The sequence below is a fragment of the Varroa jacobsoni genome, unplaced genomic scaffold, assembly GCF_002532875.2.
Source record: "Varroa jacobsoni isolate VJ856 unplaced genomic scaffold, vjacob_1.0 scaffold_852, whole genome shotgun sequence".
NCBI lineage: Eukaryota > Metazoa > Arthropoda > Arachnida > Mesostigmata > Varroidae > Varroa > Varroa jacobsoni.
The window spans coordinates 239,447-259,123 of NW_019213754.1; the positions used below are offsets into that span (position 1 = coordinate 239,447).

The window sequence follows — 19,677 nt, forward strand, 5'->3', positions numbered from 1 at the left end:
GCATTGTTTGGTTCTTCATTGTTTCATTAATAAGAATAAGTATCAAAAGGAGCACAAGTAGTAATTTTTAAAGCACTGCCTCACAGAATGATCGTGTCGGGGGCAAGCCTGCATAATACTAGAGAAAAGGGGCAAAGCGCTTCATTGGCTTCAGCTTTCAGTAGACTGGGCTCGTACGCGTGTCACTGTTTCCTTCAATCGACACTTTTCTGGATCGTATCATCTGGGAATACTTTCGTGTTTTAGGATTATACAACTTTTTATTTCGACTGCGGCCATTAGCGTTTGGTCAGCGGCCAAACTATTCTAAGCGAGCTTCGTGCTTGCGAAAAACAAGACCCCCGGTAATAGCTAAAATTTCCAACCAAACTGGTTAGCTGGTGTGAACCCTAGAAGCATCTGCAATATACGCTGCCGCAGGGCTTCCCCGAATAGGAAACATATACCGCCGCAACACTAGCAGATGTGTGCGAGTAGTATAGATGTTGTAAGGCAAAAACTCCCACACGCTTTTAGATACAGTTTAATTTACTAGGCCTTGACCATCTGGCGTGTTACGCAACAGTTTAACATTACTGCTTGGCTTACTGGCCAGTGCCTTATTGTGGTGCCGGGTGAAATGTTCTCGTTGCGACTCCAGCTTAATCGTTCTGGGTCTTGTTGTTATTCAATAACAACAAGTTATTTGCGGCATTTCACTATTTGAACCCATTGTCGGTTTGGCCATCAGCGGAACCGCTAGTGGACAATAGGCCGGGCGTTGACCGACCGCTCGCACGCCAAAAATCATCTTTAGCTGTCTGAGCTATAACACCACCCGTTTTCTTCTCCACATGAGGAGGTTCGTTTTCTGCATCGTTCTTTATCATTATCGACATTTCTTGGTAGCCCAGTCCGTTTCCTCCCTTTAAACCCACCCCGACCTCGATTTACACTGCACTTGTCAACGCTGCAGCAACAGATCATGGTTTTCGTTCATTCATCAAAGACTATCATTTGACGCCACCGTTTGGCGTCTACTTCTGAGCAAAATTATAACAGCTGCACATGTTCCGAACAGATTCTATTGGCAGGGGTAACTGATAGTGCAGTGACGGACGCATGATTTTAGGTCGTCTGAATTGACGTTAGGCGTGGCGACGTTACAAAAACGCAAGCCTGAGAAGTTCAGCACGGCAAAAATAAACGTATGCATGAATATAGGTGACAATTCGAACAAAAATCGTGCCACAGTGAAATTATGCTAATTGTGATAAACAAGACGATGTCAAGGCTATCTGTTATCAAATTATTGTTTCTATCCATTAATATTTGCCTATTTCGAAGCGTGAAAAATATCTCTAAAAAAGGAAAATTGCGGACGGTGAGAACCCGCTGCGGAGTAAGGGGTTTCCTGGTTCGACATCCAGCTTACGCATTTCATAAGTCACTGGATGCAACATTGGAAAGCGCCAGCTGTTTCTATACGAACAGGCGTTCGCTACAGACAGCTGAATAGTATTTGATAAAAAATTACGAGGTCGTTTGTATGTGACGACGCCAATCTCTGCAGTATCCAGTGGATGGATTTTCAACGTTCTAAATTACCCGCACCGGACCTGACGTAACTTTGCGCTTACGCAGCGTGTGCTGCTTTACACGCTTATTCTTTGTCGTCTTCAAACGCTTGAAATTTACTCAGATTCGATATGCAGCTGCTTTGTATTGATAAACAGATATGTGTATGATATAATAACAAAAGGCGTAGTACTTCAACATGAGTATTTCGATCTTCTAAATTGACGGTCTAAGTTTCTAAAACGATCACAGCAACGTCGCTGACATCGACCGTAAGGCTTGAGATTGACACCGAAACGTTTTAATATTCCGCTTCTTTAAGGGCATTCAGCCAAGTACAAATTTGTAGCCCTAACCGCTGGCCCGCTGTGACATCTGTCTAATACCGTAACATTGATAATTGTTTCTCCGGTTAACTTCATCGACAAAAACTAGTTGAGTTCCCATGCCATATTGTCCATAAACCGTAATGTCATGTATGAGGGGTTTGACGGATTCCTTCGTTAGCTTAGCTGCTCTATAGTGTGAGTTCAGCGATTCCGCTGCTGACGTGCGGGTATTCCTCCCCCTTCGCAGCATGCCATAAGAAATAATAGTCTGATTGCTTGCAAAACACCTAGCAAGCGCTTCGAATCGCTTGAGCGGAAACGCACAATGGCAGCTGGAAGTCATCAGAATGTTACTGAATTAGGCAATAACAGGGTTAATATCGGAAAAAGATTGCGAACTTATACGTTACTGGTCGTTCTATTCAACGCGCTCTCCATACTATCCATCCATCCATCCATCCATCGGTTTACTGGCGGCAGTTACGTAAATTGTTTATCCATTGGTTAATTAATGAATGGATCGTCCACGATGGCCGCGTTATATGAAAACAAAACAATTTATTATGCTATACTCAACGCTAGCTTTTTCATTTTTCAAATATACGATTGGATCACGGCGGTTTGTTTGTACCTGGATTATATCATAGAGTTTAGTGCAACGGTGGACGAACGGCATGTAACGAAGTGGCGTGTGTAAAGTTGCTCGCCTTAGTAGTACTAGCCTACGGGCGATCACTGATGCTCAAGAACGTTTTGTTTTCGACTAAAAATTTTACTCTGACAGGGAGCTTATTACGGCTCAGTTGTGTAGAAGATCGTTCAGAATACAGGAACTTTGCCATAAATGGGTAACGTTGGGGTCGAACTGAACTTCGTAATCAATCATTCAGCCATTGGGATATTCTTGTACGGTCGCAGTGATAGTATATAAACACTGGTGATATCTCATTTGTTTCTCGTCGGTTAAAGCGACGCGTGACATCAGCACTCGTGTGGTGCAAAATGGCATTGGATGAGGTGTTGAAATTTTTGCATCGACATGTCGACTTTCTGATGTGCTTGTCACGCCCAGAACATGTTGAAAATTTGCGGCAGTCATTTATTCGCGTCGTAATAATAGGAACAGGAATAAAATTTCATTTTAAAAGGAATAAAATTTAAAGGCGACGGATATAGTCAAGTTGTGTATGGTAACTTTCGAAAAATTCGTGCGATATTAACTTCTTCAACTGGTTCACTGCAACAAAAATCGAACTTAATTCGGCGCAGCGTGGAAACATTTTTACCAGACAAACAGATAAAATACGTCTGATTTGTATATTATTCATACGCCGTCTCGCACTAAAACCCGGCAATGCATCTTACTCCCAGCAATATACCGATTACATGAATATGTATATGAAGAAATCTAGTGGACACTAAATAATAACAATGAGAAGTATATCTGTAGTAGCAATAACAAGTATTTTTGTATTTATAACAAAAAATATTTCACTTCTGTGAGCTTCGACACGAGCAGGCGGTCAGTTAAAACAGCGCGTCCTTTATCATTTCAATCTTTATACATACGATTCACGATTTGCGAAAACCACTGTTGTGTAATACAAAATGCCTAAACGATTTGTACCACAAAGTACCACTTTGTATACAGTTTATTTTCCTAATGTTGGTGGAAATAGGATTACCATAAAGTTTGTAGCCCCCAGGTGATCGCATTTCTCTAGGAAGCGCTGTACAAGACGCTTGCCGTTTTACGGCAAAGATCGCCTACCGCGGTTACTAGTTATGCCAATACGGAGCAAAAATTTTACTTGATCTTTGGATTTAGTTGGATAACAATCTTTGTTCCTGCTGTTTTCAGGAACCTGTGATATGATGGGCACAATAGTGATTAGGACACATCATAGCAAAACTGGGACCGTTCTAATAATCAGTTTCCACATAGACAGGAATATTGAAAGTTTGAACCTGAGCTAGCTGACCTGCAACGGCTATACTCCTCCTGCAAACTGACTCATAAATCACCGCAATACTTATGACATTTATGAGTCGTTGCTTGTTGTACCATGCGGACAGCTCTTGCATACATACGTATGTTTTCAATTCTATCGATACGATGAAGGTCGACAGTATATGATCTATGGAACATTCGTATTTACCCACCTTTACGTCTCTAACGATGGCGTGACTTGCTGGCCATCGAGTTGACAGCCTCTAAAACTGCAAACGATTTAGTTACGCAGCTTAATGTTCGATGGCAACCAGATATACTATCATAGCCCGATTTTCGCTCACGTATTTTCATTAACTAGGAACAAATTATCCGAGTCTGCTCTGAAGTAAAATCTCCTACTGCTTCAATTCCATAACGACCAAGCTACGACATTTTCTTAAATTCTTAATTATAGGGAACTGCCTTTGTCATTAAGATCGTATTTTTAAATACTAAACGGGCGCTATTGTCCAGCATCTTAATGTAGCTCATATTCGTTATCAATGGAGTTTAATTATATCTCCGCAGTATAGGAAATTCTGTATAATGATGCTCGTTACGGAGAGCGAGACATAATTAGCGTCCCAGGGCTTTACAACCGTTTTAATCTTTGTATGATTAAGAAATTGCACGTTAATTTTACGGTGCGCGCTCTGATTCATGTGCCTGATGTCCTCGCTTTTCAATATAAAATTAATGAACACGGTCGAACGGCGCCCTCCAGTGTCTGAACAGTAAATTCTCTTCTTGATCTTATTAACGGGCAGAGCGTCTGACAGGCGGTCCGCGATGTCGATCCGATCGTCAACAAATTACGTCAATTCGTTGGCTTACAGGCCAGTTACCATTGTGCTACCGAAGCAGTGCCTTTGCTATATCGCTAGCACAGGAGCGGTGGGGGCAAACACCGGCAGCTTCATTCTATCGGCACCAAAAAAGAATGGCCAGCCGCACTTACATCGGAGCCGCCGCTGATACCACCGTTGCACTTTCTTGTTCTACGAATAGCGACCATCACTCTATAGCGCTAGCCGTTGCTGCTGCAGTCACAATCGGTCCCATCGTTGGCACCAGCACTGCACCATAACTTTAGTGCCATTACGATCTGTCGCTCTTTCTCAGCGATTGTAGTTGCTGCAGTGGATCTGTGTAGCGAACGCAGACTGGCTAGCCGCGCGCCTCAAGTGAACAGGATCGGTCCTAAAAACGAAAACTAAACCCAGTAAGCAATGGGGTCGGGACGACAGCTTCGGCATTCGGTAAGCGGTCATAGCTTACTCGTATCTCTATCAATGCGGATGCTGCTGTTGCTCGTTCTGGCATTTGCTTTGATGGCTCAAGTAGCCAACGCTAGGGCTCTTACGTCAGGACAACAGCGAGAGGTGATAACGCCGAGGGTGTCATCTACGAAGGTTCAGTCCGAAGTGGATAGGGCGCCAAAAGAGGAAGGAACTGGTAACTATTCTTTACCAACAGATGACATAGTCAAGCGAATATTGGCTAAGCCGCCAACGGAGAAGCCGATTATCGTTAACAGTGAGTTTACTGAGAAGTCACTAAACAACAGCAGTGAACTACCGCCTTCTCTACGCAACAGAGAACAGAGTAGTGCCAATGGTGTAGGTAGAAAGGATGTTACCAAAAGTAGTGGAAATGATTTCGTCCCTCGAACAAACGGAGAAAGTAAAATACCAGCAAATATGAAAATAGCAAATGACGATCGGGCTGAGAATGATAGCAAAACATTGGAGTATAAACTGAGCCATGATCTACGTGAAGCTCAAAGTGAAGAGAATGAAGTACTGAGCCTGGCGGAGATGCGCAATCTTAAGGCAAAAAAAAAAAAAACACGCGAACAGCATCCGGCTGGTATTCAGCGCCCGTTCGAAGACGAGAAGTTTGACTTCAAGCATTTTTTCGACAAAATACCCAATTATGACTACAGTCCAAACCACGATAACGATGAACATTTTGTTGGCTTAAAGGTTGAAAGCCGCCATCAGGCTCAGCAGGTCGCCCCAGGTTTGACTTCCCTTGGCATCACGTTGACACCCAATGTCCCCATAATGAAGAAGATTCTTGCGTTGCTCGGTATGGAAGACACCTCCTTTGTCGTTCACCATCTCCAAGAGGCTGAAAAAACTGTGAATGCGACGATTTTTCGTGAAAAACAGATCCAAAATGAAGATCAGGATGATGATGATCTTATAATCGTTAAAAGCGTTCGCGTAAACGTGAGAAAAGTACCTTAGCGCATAGCTTGATACATTTCCCTTGTAAAAAAATTTGCTCTTATACACTGAAAAATGTTTTAGTACGACGTCTTGAATATCAACCTTGTTGCTACATATAGCCGTGCGTGTGGTCTTTACCAGAACAGCTCGTCAACACTGGAACATAAATATAACTTGTGATCTGTGAAGTCAAATCAGGCGTCCATACGAATAAGGTTTTAAATACACGGCGTCCAGAAAAACACGCAACGCTGTGAGGGAGTAGTCAAAGTTTTTTGAAGCTGAAGTGAGTTTCTTTGTAAATATATATGTATGTACTTCGGATTGAGACGTTTATTTTAAATTAAAGAAGATAAAGTACATACGAAATTATCTTAATGGTTCGAAACTTTGGTTAATGCATTTAAAGCAAATATGAATGCAGTTCAGAGAGAATTTTTTCAGCTTCTTACTCAGTTTTATTAAAAACAATTATCGTTGCACGGCAGGTTACCTTTATCTTTATTTTCCTTTGGTACCCGTAAAACTCCGTAGTTCTAGTAGAAGCATTCTAGCATATAAACGGAACGTTTTAGAATTATTTAGTAATTTAAAGCAAAGTTTATGCCAGTATTAGTATAACGGTGTGTATATGGCCAACGGCTTCGGTCACAGTCTGACAGAATTGCTTATTTCGGTACATAGATGCGGCGTAAAGCTTCACGCTAAGTTATCTTACACTTTTTCGAACATAGGAATACTACAATAGTGTTTGAGGTGTTTTTTGTCGAATAAACTGAAAATTTTACTAACATTATATATAAAATAAATCAGTTTGCCCTTCCTCTAGTAGTTCTTAATAATAAAAAGTGTTGTAGGAACCGAGCTGCACACTATATTTGTACATTAACAGTTTTGCATACGAAAACAACAGTAACTTGTAAACGCTTGCAAGCGCTTTCACAGTGGATCTTGATAGATGGCCGATGATTTCCAATCACCGTTTTCGTACGGTCGATTCCTCGGCTTGGTTTACTTACAAATAACAATCCAGGTCTATTTTGAAAAAGCGGCTATTTTTTTTTTAACTCAGGCCTTTCGGTAGCTTCGGTTTTGACTGATGTCAGGAACAAATAATATTAGGTTTGTTGATTTTTTACTGAAATATCCACCGTTTTCTAGTGAGGCTGAGGATATCAGCTAATGTTCATGTTCATTAAGTATAATGTATCCGGATTATATCTATTTAGAAGAAGAAACCAGTTCTTTCACATACCTTCACTGCAGACTCAAGATGCAACGTTTTAAATACCGTATCGAAAGCGTAGGTTAAGAAATCTATATAACGTATCTATAAGTTAATATACTTTAGTGCATGGGTAAGGATGTTTAGGTTTTGTATATACAAGCGAAAGCAACGTGCCTATTCAATAATTTATTCCGAACCTTGATGATAAAAAGTTACGTTAACTTGTCAGCACTTTAGTCGATTCTTGATTGGATCATTTTATATTTTGGTGGATGCTATAGTCTCCCGCTTGAGCTTCTTGGATCACACCTAAGATAATCAACTGATGGTCAGCAGCGTCTGGAAGTTGAGACCCAATCACCTCACACCTGACATACGTTAACACACAAACTCTAGTTCTTAAGTAAAAATTTCCCGAATAAAAAAGATGATCCCCCCCACACACACACAGAATAGTCTAGTCCCATGTTGCCCACTATATATCCATTTTAGAGCTTAATCGGTCTATCTATTTATCGACTCGAGTCAGACCTAATTCCGGCCTATATAGAAACTCGCGTGTAGATGAAATCGCCTGCTTCACTGTCAACATAAGCTCGTTGAAGGCAGTGATTCAAGGGGAGTGTGTAATGTGAACATGTACGCTAGCATTGTCTGATCTACAGGCTGAATCAGAATTGTCTCTAAATCTTCCACTACTCTTGGAATCGGAATCGTTTTTTTCCGATTTATCATATTTCTTGGAACTGGTATCACTTTGCAACGGTCTATCATTTGCCTTGGAACTGAAGCTTGATAATTTCTTACCCTTTTTATAATTTAAATCAATTTTCGATATTTTCTTAGAAGCGGTGTCCCTTTTTGACAATTTGTCATGTTTTTTATATTTTTTTGAGTCGATACTTATTGGCTGTTTTGTCTGTACAAATTGTACTCTTACAGCAGGCATTCGTATCAACTGTGCAGGGGAACGGTCATTTTTCAGTGCTTGCACCACGTTATAGACCTGCCCTCGTAGAACGCTCATCTGTTTCTCAAAGGTGTGTCGATTAAAACTCCGATCCCTCCGAAATAAATCGAGTAGCTCGTCACAGATGCTTTGCACAAATGTCGGGTCAGACAGTTTCGATAGAACTAGATCCTTAGTCTCCTGAGAAAACGGCAATCTTGCTTGGGGTATTCGGGCCCAGTGATATGGATATGTTCGCCAAGAGTCAGGGTGCTTGAACGGGAAGGCAAGGCCATTATCTATAGCAGCAATCTTAACATCACTTTCTTGTAATGGTGACGACGACGACTCACTGTTTTCCTCGTCTGGTCGATCATACCGTATCAACCAGTTTTCATCGCCTCTATCTGTATTCCGAATGATGTAGTCAAGGATTACGAGTCGCTCCAACTGCAATTGAAACACCCTTTCCATATCTGGGGGCAGAGGGTCATCTTCCCATTTCCGTAACCATTCCCAAGCATCCCGGTAATTCTTGACGAACATTTGCAGAGAGCCAATCTTCGGCGGTAGACCAATCCGATTAAAACGTTTACTAACTCTCGGGAATCTTCGTGTAATCACTCGCTTTGCCCTGCTTTTCGTACGGTCGATAGGCGAGTAGTTGAAGGTCTCCGAGACCAAAGCCACAATAAATGTTTTTGGTACTATATTCAACTTCAACCGGCGATCCACTATATACGCACCCGCTTCGGAAAGGTACCCCTGGCTCGGCACTAAACACGTACGACCAAAAAAACATGGACAACAAATTCTATGTAGCCACTTACTCCACTTGGGGTTCAGCGAGCCGTACGGTTCCTCATCCTTCGGCTTGAAAATGCCGAGTCGCTCATGCTGTATGTTTTTAACCCAGTAGCTGCCGGAGCTTCCTTGATAGATCCTCTCGGGTAATACGTTGTGAGCGATAGCGGTTTCTACATCGTTCATTAAGGCCACAAACTCAGGATCAGCCAGGTAGCACTTGTTGAAGTGCAAATTCTCATTTTTACTCATTTGGTTGTCCTTTGGGAACAACGTGACATTCGAGGAAAAAACTGGTAGCTTTCTCGCTCTCACTGTCGAAGTTGCCCTGGTCAATCTCCCGGACCGCACCGGCTTGTACGTTTCCCCGCCATAAAACTTTGTTCGACTGTGTGCGGGGTTCCGTTAGTCTGCACCGTCAGCGATAGCTCCAAACGAGCCGCGACAGCTCAAAGGGTGTCTATATCGCAGACATCCTACTACTGGCTAAAAAAATGAACATGTATTGCACAGGGTCGACTTCAACTCATTTCTCGTATTGTACACTTAGTTATTTCAAAATTACAAAGAATAGATCGTATCTTTATGCAGCTCTGAAGTTCAAACGTTAGAAAAAACGAAGTCTAGTCAAGAAAGAACAGGATTATCTGAGTCCCATATAGATGATCAAATGCTGCGAAAAAGGACGAGACATTACTTGCTTTGTGGCGGTACGATCCCTGGCATTATGTGGTAAAAGACTATCGGGGGCAAAATTTTTATTCGGGAAGGTAACTGAGCGGTACTAATCTAATATCCTAGACACTGCCCAGATACGATGACAACGCTCTCATAGAAGAGCGTGCAACTCGACATATCGTTGTTTGGAAAACCTTGTTCCTCGTGCGTTACTTCGCTAATTGATATTAAATACAGTAACTCCACGAACAAGACATCAGGCCATTGCTTTATTTTATTGAGTGATGCAATTGCACTTACGAAAGCAATAGTGTTTATCGTGCTATGTGCAAATTTGCTCCCGTTCTTTCTTCTTAAATACCGGAGGGTATGCTGTACTACATTGCATTCGCACATTTGTATTACAAGAGTATTGTTATCTGTTAGTTACATTATCGCTGGCATAAGGAAACGCATTCAGTCAGTGAGATTCATAACGCCCTGAGACGGTATCACGCATTATATACAGTCGTTATATCTTTCACCTATTTAAGATGTACATCTTATATTTATAATAATATAGCAATAGTAATACAGCGTCAGATCTTATGCTGACTCGTATACAGGCTTCTATGGAAATGGCATCTATTGCAACAAAAGGGGCTCATGAAACGGGCTATTTTATAGAACTAGAGATTCTGCTATGTCTAAATTTAAGTATATTTAAATAATAGGCCAAAAATCCGTTTACATATATTTGATCCAAGCTCTGAGCTACCAAATCAATCGACAGCACTGTGATAGTAGTGCCTAATTAGCACTTCATTCCGCGATAGGGACTCAATGGACTTCAATAGAGGAGTAGCATATTTTTTTGAACTTCAAGTATAAATATTTCAGTGCAAACAGTGCACTGAACTTACGTTTCGAAAACAGTAGAACTGCCAGGACGCAAGCCAATCTCTTGCGCGTTATATAACTTGTTGTTCTTATCATTTTCAATAAGTTGAATACAGTAAGTTCGGGTTCAATGAAACAGTGGTCTAACATTGCTAAGGTGATTTACAGGGACAGTTTTCAGATAGAGACCTGCAATCGGTAAGAGCTCAGAAAATGCGATCTTTGCCAGGTATATTGTGCTCAACTATAACTCTTTTATTACGTTTACCAAGTGGTGAACTACTAAATGAATTAGGCTTTATCACAATTAAGTAAATTTTACTACAGATAAATGTAGGATTGTGCTATGTATATAGCGATCTGTAAGTAGCTGAATAGCTTACGGCACTGCTGCCGAGAGCTGATTGAAGTATCAGATTTAGCATTGTGATGTTGGCAATATTCTATAGCAGAAAAGTAAGTTTCAAGAGCACGTATTGTTAACTTCTGTGTAACTTTTTTCATAGATCCAACATCTCTTTCGATCGGAAGTTGTTCCGTGACGAACTGTCCAGCGACTTCGATGTTTTGTCGTGCTTGCAGATCCACTAGAGCAATAATGAGTCCCAAATTGACTTATACAAATTGAAACGCTTATCTCTTCTTCAAAACGCCCACCATCCCCGCCCTTTATTAAACAAATCTGTTGTTTTTATCGTACCCCTGGTATTGACAACGATACGCAACTTTCGAGATGCCTAACTGCATTTAGCTTGTGCAAACCTCGGTTTTGGACGTCGATATTTCAGAGTGTCTGTTCATTATACTGCCAAGTGTTGAATACATTGATCGATTAGGCGAGGGCGAACGAATCCAGCAGCGAGACGAAAATTCTGAACCCAGACAGCTTCAAAATTAGTACAGCTGTGGTGCATTAATAAGTTTTTTTTTGCGAACAAAATACGTGCCTTTATTTTGTCTCTATGATTTATTTACCTTCTGCGTTTGTTCCGTTATCATTGTTCTTTCCGTATGGATTTCTCACTTGTTAGTTAGTTAGTTAGTATTTTATGAGTGAAATTCGCTCGTACGTGCCAGTAACGATAAATTGTCAATGTATATATATATATATATATATATGTATGTATGTAGCTATAAAAAGCGTTCAACCAAATGTACATTACGATCAAAGTTTTTCGCAGCTCTATCGGTGAGGCTAGATAATTAACGTAGCATCTTCAATATGCTCCCGTCGAGTACCGTTACAACTCCCGTCTTCAACCGACATTATCGGCCTTCAAAATATAGCATCGCGTACCTGAATACAGACAGGGGACGCCTGCTACGACAGCGGCTACGTATAGCGATGTGAGTATATTCATACTGGAAGTTTGAACGTATTAAATGTATACAGATTGATTACGGTAAAAACGTTTGGCTGGCTACGTTCCGTACGATTCTGATAACGGTCATTCCGCTGGTTCTGACTTGTATCGACGCGCCCGTTTACAGTAGATATATTTATTTGTAGCACTTTCAGGAACGATATGCTGTCATAGCTTTCCAACGCAGAGGTACGACGAATATTTGTCTTAACAAACCAACATAAGTAAACAAAACCCGACTAAGTACGGTGCTACTTGATATCTGTTATCTGGAAAAAAAGTTCTAGAAGGTAAAGCATAACTTGTTATACGATACAAACATGTTATCTGTTTCTTTAATAGAACGCCCGAAATAACGGTCGTCATATTATTTCAACTACTTCAGAAATGCTTCAGGCCTCCGGATATCTTTAATCTGTTCATTTCCATCATTGCTTTGAAAATAGCCACTTTAACGAATTTGGTTTTTGCTAACACTTAACAGACAGCATTTTAAATTTGTAGAACTAAATGTATAAATTACGTTTGAGTATTTCAATATTCTATATATATATTACAAGGTAATATGCTATTGTCTTAACACCGTTTTCTTTCCATAGCCTTGATTGGATATATATCTATGTATATATTGTGTGTGTTTGATGGGGTAAAACAGGTAAGAAGTATCGTCTTTACCAAGCCACAGAATATTTCACTGCTTAAGGATAGAATGAATAATCAATAATTTTTGTAAACAGAGGGACAAGTGAAGTGTTTTTTTGTTAGTGAAATGGCTTTCAAGGATGTTCCGCTACAGATTACCATCATCACCGTTGCAGAACAGCGGTACCCTTTATAGGTAGAGCCGGTATTGGAATTAAAAAAGAAAAAAAAAGTACTACACAGGGTGGCTTTAGAACACATTGGCAAAGCTATCGACGTCACTTTGATTATAACGTAATGATCAAGTGGTAACTGCTAGTAACGGTTTGCTAGGGAACGATGATCCGTTACAATCCTCAAGGCTATATCTCACCCGAACCGCTAACAGGCTATTATACTGCTAGAAGCTATGCACCACAAGACGACAAAGTTATTTTTATATGAATTGAACGACAAGAAGAAGCGGTAAGTTATACATCTCAGGTCTATAAATAAATATAGTCGCGCAGAGATGCTTTTACAGTAACTTAAATAAGCGGCTCGGTTAAGGGCCCGAATAGCGGAGCACGTTAACATCGTATAATCTGTCTATAATTTTCTCTTGAGTGTGGATAGCTGGTTGTATTTTAGAGTTTGAGTTTTATTAGAAATGCGTCTGTAGGCGCCGTCATGCCACATACGAACTAAGAATAGTTAACGAATGTTACATGGCAGTGTTATAGGTCCTCTGTGTCCTGTATGGCTGGCGCCTCTCCAAATTGTGCTAGCAATTTATACCACAGAATTTATATCAGGACGAGTGTTTGTGACACAAATATTACTGGACAAATATTACCTGCTTTAGATGGTCCCTTCCTTATATTGCCCACCTCAGATCTACCGATACAGGCATCTGTCAGAACAGTCTAACCTTGACCAGAACAGTCTAACAGACTAACCTTGAGATTGGACAAGCGATCGCAGACCTTCCACTCACTCCATAGCTCACTTCCATATCCCGATCATTCAATACGTTCGTATCGTCTTCACATTTTGCTGACCTAATAAATTTCAGAGGAAAATTCCTGCTCGCTTATCAAGCAATAATTAACGTTCGAGTCAATAAAACACCACAGATTCACGTCGCATTGTTTCTTTGCTAGAAATTTAACACGCGTCCGATCGCCGGTTCAGATACTTGAACCTGAGATAATCGCATTACTACACTGCCTTTTTTTTTTGGATCATTCTCCACAGAAGTAGCTTTTTTTTCCTCGCTTTTCCATATGAAACAATTTCATAACGACGGGAACTTTCGCGATATTTTCTATCTGTTGAGGTGTTTTTGTATACTTTCGAATATGCGGTTTGTTTTATTGTTTCTTTCTCTTTTTACACTATAAAAGTAAATCATTGGCGCGCTGAATTATAACTTACGAGAAAAATCGACGTCCGCCAAGAATCCCGGCCAGTTACGTCAGGACCTGCGGGACATTGCGTTGAGAGCCAATGGACGTTTATCTATTTCTATCTGGTCGACAACAGTCTCATGAGTTCTGCTGTGTCGTTTACGACTGAAGTGTATTCGCTATAATTCAATAAGACAATTAGCAAAAAAAAGGATCTGAACCGAGCTAAATCACTCCCATTGCAGAACAAAACTCGACACTGTAGGACTATGGTAAGGGTGACGAGAATCCTTCCTTCCCTCCCTCTATTATCCGTCACGCATATTTTACAGATCATTATTGTTTCAACGTTTCGACAAACTCTGGTCGTAGCCGAACATCGAGCAGTAAGATTAATGATAGGCTGAATTATGCTATGTGTGACCAGGGATTACAGATAATTGCGGCATAGACGTGTTCATATACTACGCTGCTATGTACAGCATCTGTGTACGTCTGATAGGTCGACTTCAGCATCATCAGAAATACAAATATTGCCACTGTAGTGTTGTTGCCGATCGCATTCGTTGTCAGCCGAACGCATCTCCTGAACCCCCGCCTTGTGTACTTCATATATAACGAACCGTTCCCCGAAGCGGTCCATAAAACAGGATATAATCTATGTGCAAATAGTAATGGCTACAAAATGGTAATGGAGTTAGTTAGCTAAATATACGTTGCGCACCAACAGCCAGTTGTAACGATGACGTGATATATAAACGCTTCATTCTCTAATTTATAGTGACATTTCATCCCTCAACTAAGAAACGAACGCAGCTAAATATATTTGTCGTCCCTCCTCTAATCTGTCCTAATTGACAGAATTCAATTGAAGTTCTGCTAAAGACAACTTCCAGCTCCGCAGCCTCATCGGGAGGTACACCATCGAGCGAGTCGGCCTTTGGCCGTTAAGGTGCGCTACTACCGTGTGTGGCTTGCATAAGCAAACATGTCAAAAAAGAATTTTCTTTTCATGTAATAAAAAATACAATAGTATATTTTCAACTATATGTCACTTGGACTCGATTCCCTTGCTAGAAAAGATCAAGTAAGCAAACAGAACATACTGAACGGTATCGAGTAAATATGCCCATGCACTTCTCTAAGGAACGATCTGTACTCACGGTTTTTGTTTGAACGGTAATTCTTATAGGCCGAATAGGCGATCAAAGACGCGTTTCTAAGCTGTGCACGAGATGCACGTAAGGCAAGCGATGTCCTTTATAATTGACATAAATCCCACGCTTCACGTTCGAGCTTCAACGAGGTCCCTTTCATTGAAGTGAAGAAGCAAGGTCTGCAGTAATTTGCTCGGCTCCGTCGCCATATTGTATATAGCATACAACGATTCAATCTACTGGCACTACTAATACTAATAAGTACTTCTACTCTTTCTGGGCTTATTCGATGCATGCATTTGCCGTTCATATTTTATTATTGCGTACTAACGGGTACTCTAGTCGTTAACAGATAGTCATACTTTCCGTCCCAGACACAAAAGCAATATATATTTCAATTAGTTTTATGTACGGAGCATTCTAACAGATACAGAGCTTTTCTCAGTATATAACATGGAGGAGTTGTTACAATACAATGTTAATTGATATCTATCTGGGTCACCCTTGATAACAACCGATGAAAAATCAAAACAGATGGAGGCACTAGCTGCTCTATGGCATAGCACTTTTTAGAATACGGTGAAGATGAATGGACACGTTAAAGGGAACTGTCTACCATATATTGCCGTGTGAATCAAATGTTGTCTGATACATAATAGCACAAGTAAAAATCGAGTAAAAATTTATTTCATCTGTTTTTAGCCCCACGCCGTTTATCCATTTACTGATAGAGCAACGGGTCCTTTGCTTCTAAATCTGTCGCTTGATATCCAACTGTGACAACTACTCGTGACTATATTTTTTTTTTCGTGCTACAAGCCTTGCAGTTGCCTGTGGCCGGTCTGAATATTTAGTAGAACGATAGGCTTCTATAGTTGCCAATAGTTCAATATTTGCAGTAACTGCTCCAATTTAGCACGATCTTGTGGGCTCTGATCAGCACCTGATTACACATATAGATCTGCACGTATGGCCTTGACAAATTGCGCTACAGTGGGATGGAGGACGCGGAGCTTTACGTGAGTACCTCCTGACGATGTTTTAGTGAATGTTCTTTCTTTTCGATCGTTTTAGTGAATGAACTTCTGCATTATTTATTGGTCCTAAACGTTGTTAGCAGTTAGACTATATGAGCCCTATAATCGTGCGACAGTACTTTTCATACGTTCGCTCCATCCATTTTGAGTACACATTGTCTATGTTACAGGGGACTTAAACTTCACATGGTTTTGCGTTTTTCAGTAATTTGAAGTGATACCTCTTCGGCACGTTATGATTAATTGCTGAAACCAGATGGGCGCATTCACTATATGCGACACGGATCAAAGGCTTTCTTTGATCGGACGACGTTGTACGTCTATTTCAATTACGTTCAAAATAAAGAGACTGTTTTGAACGCAAAACACGAGATCTTATATACTTTGCTTTACATGCCAGGTGCTTACTGGATTCTAGTAGTTTGCTTCCACCTATTATTGTCAGATGAAAGGTAGACGGCTTGCCCGAATGTTGTCGAACTTCGCTATCTGTAAAATACTGTTCGTACTTTTGTGTAATTGTAACACATTGTGTAATTCTAGTATAACGATGGACCAGCTAGACATAAGAATATAGCGTAAAACAGGACAAGTGAAGGACTAGAAGTTCGTTAAACGTGTAGTAACTGAGGGGTACCACAGCCGTTTCCAGCGATAAGACATTCGTCGCGATGAAAATAAACCGTATCGTTTCAAAAGGGACATCGTTGCTACGGACCGAAGTTGCAAACGGTGCTTCTGTTACTTCACGTCCATAGGGAAAGCTACAAACCTCCTCAGATAGAAAAATTAGTGATTCGAAATAAAAATGCACCTAACAAAAGAGATACTAATTGAGTGATCGGTGAAACCGTGCCGTTAACGCGACATACAGAAGTAAATCAAAGGGCGCTACATCAACTAATACTTGGTCAACATACCTTCAAGGAACCCTTTCTCACATATAGTCTAAAACATCAATCCATTACTGGTAATATATTCTGCCAGATACGCTACAGCTGGGCATATATACAAATTTATCGGTAGACATATAAAATTGATAAAATTATACTGTTTTTCAAACTGTGCATACGTGTACAAGACTAGTTACGATGTTAAGTGTTACCTAGGTAATAAAAGTTTCATTGAGAATCTACTCCTTTCGATACCTCGTACAAGTTACTTTGCCTGTTTGCATCAAACTGTAATAGTTACTAAAATGTGATATTTGCTTGTTGCTACAAGCTAAAGCGAGAGTGATAAGTTATGCCGGTTCCGAAAAACGATTGATGACGAAGGTATCGGCAACTTAGAATTTACCCAGTTGCTCGGCCTCACTCGACCGCACAGAAGATAATGGCGTCCTCTTACATGTTTCGGATTAGAACAAAAACCTTTTTGTTGACGGTGCACGAAGAGAGAATGAAAAAGTCCCAGTGAACGGAACCATGAGCTAAATACAACATTCCGTAGTACAACTAGACCTATAGGAAAATTGGTGCCCCTTACATTCGTTGCTTAAGCAATTCATACAGTCTGTGTCGCCAGGCTTAAATTCAACAACCCAGAAAAACGACGTCGGGTCGTCGAAGATGAAATAAGCCTATTCAAAAATTACCTTCAAGTAGACCCATCGAAGCCCATTGGTATCAAGGAGCCATTCCCAGAATCGAACCAGGGAACCGCCCACACTATCTTTTATAGCTATTAGTATGTCTGTACATGGCACATAATCTGTTACGGCTTAAGTTGTGGAATTTTACCCCGTCATCTGAAAATAGTTATTTTCCTACGTGTCTTTGTACCGTAATCGGCTAGACAATGCCTGGCTGTCAGCTGCATCACTAATGGCATCGCAGAATTATCACAGTAGATGATAATAGAAACGCTTCGAGTGGTTATTCAAATTGATGGTGGTAATTTTTGAGCTGGCTTTTGCATCTGGCTATTTTTGCAATCACCGTCCAGAACACGCAATTGATACTATGCTGTCATACCTTTTTCAACATCGACGTAACTTTACATTTCCTGTTGAAGCAGTTTACGTTATGATAGGGTCTTTGATTTTCTGAGCCTACGATCAGGATGTTTGTGAATTTCGCCATTGCTCGCCACACTATGAGAGAGCTCTATGCTTCAAGAAGGTCCCACCCATTTGTAATCTTAATATTCGTGCATAAGTATTCTCAGTTTGAAAGTGCTTGTGGCGAAACCTGAGTAATAATCTGATAATTATCTTCTTTCGGATCTATCTAGTAATAGTAACTCCTTCCAAATCATCTAGTTGCCGATTAATTATAAATACTTTCCGTAATATCTCGGCTAGGATGTTTGACTGTTAGATTTTTCAGTGGCTCGGCTTTAAAATAGAAACAACATACATTTATGTATAATAAGTTGGCTGAAACATATTGAAACATTCATGGTAGTCAAGTTGTTTTTTATATTACTTCATTTTACAAACTACAATGGCGGTCAGTTCTAGCTTTATCCAGTCGACGCTGACGCTTTGAAATTTAGCCTATTTCTATAACCAAATACTTACTCGAGGGAATACGATTACGAACACCTGAACGTACACTCTGAACGAATAAGATCTCCACGACTGCTTACATGACACTGGTTACTTAGGGTGCTTGCGGGTTTATTCATTTTATTGAAATTTTACACAGTGTACCAAGAATTGCACACAATATCCATACTGTAGATGAAATTGCAAACTCTGTCAAGCTTTGTAGACGATGGAGAAGCTGAGTATTTAAAACGTGAAAGCAAACTCAAGTTTTAAGGAGTGCACGTTTTCAATCAATCATCGCATACATAAATACACACCACGAGCGATCGACGCCAGCGACGATACCTTCGGAAAATATTCATCTATATGCACGTACTATACTTGTACATACGACAAACTCTTCTAATACCGCATATACTTACAAAGAATAGAAATAGGTACTCGTCGAAACATCTGTGTAGTAACTTAATTTCCAGCCTACTAGAGGGCGCTACTAGATCCTTAAAAAACGGTATTACAAAATATACCGATTGCTTTTCCAGGCTTCGACAGATTTTCAATGGAAACCTCACTGTTTCCATTGTACGCTGAAGGACGTATAGCAAAAACCGATGCTCGATATATATACTATGACTGTCGACTAACCTTGCCATACAGCTGTATTGCAGCGAGTGAAGAAACTAGGTACAAATAGATAAAGTAGTACCCCCTTGTTTCGAATTTTACATCGTTCATTTCATGCTGGTTGAACGCCGTTACGCGTTCGACCAGCACGAAATGAAGTGTGTCCTTGTCTGGGTTTTAATAAACAAGCAAATGTGTTACCCACTACAGACGGTAACAGATAATTAGTAGTAGGACTCGTCTGCCATCGTGTGTGATTGTCTGGTAAGGTCGTAACATGGCCTGAGCGCACTGTAAATGAAATGCAACAAAGCATTAAA

General features: G+C 40.5%; 2 long non-coding RNA genes and 1 pseudogene across 2 annotated transcripts in view; all 3 read right to left on the reverse strand.

Annotated features, from left to right (window-relative positions):
• Nucleotides 1-4,375, reverse strand: part of LOC111264392 (uncharacterized) — a 4,965-nt gene extending 590 nt beyond the window's left edge. Inside the window, exons 1-2 of the long non-coding RNA XR_002682842.2 lie at nucleotides 4,050-4,375; nucleotides 2,297-2,356 (exon numbers count right to left, since the gene is read on the reverse strand). This is a non-coding gene — a long non-coding RNA (uncharacterized LOC111264392). The remainder of the gene's footprint in view (nucleotides 1-2,296; nucleotides 2,357-4,049) is intronic.
• Nucleotides 4,376-6,745: 2,370 nt separating this feature from the next.
• Nucleotides 6,746-10,013, reverse strand: LOC111264393 (phosphatidylinositol 4-kinase type 2-beta pseudogene; annotated as a pseudogene).
• Nucleotides 10,014-11,638: 1,625 nt separating this feature from the next.
• On the reverse strand, nucleotides 11,639-15,038 carry LOC147752959 (uncharacterized). Its single transcript, XR_015312672.1, has 3 exons — nucleotides 14,074-15,038; nucleotides 13,596-13,697; nucleotides 11,639-12,221 (listed from the first exon to the last, which is right to left on the reverse strand). It is a non-coding gene; the product is annotated as an uncharacterized LOC147752959 (long non-coding RNA).
• Nucleotides 15,039-19,677: the final 4,639 nt, after the last annotated feature.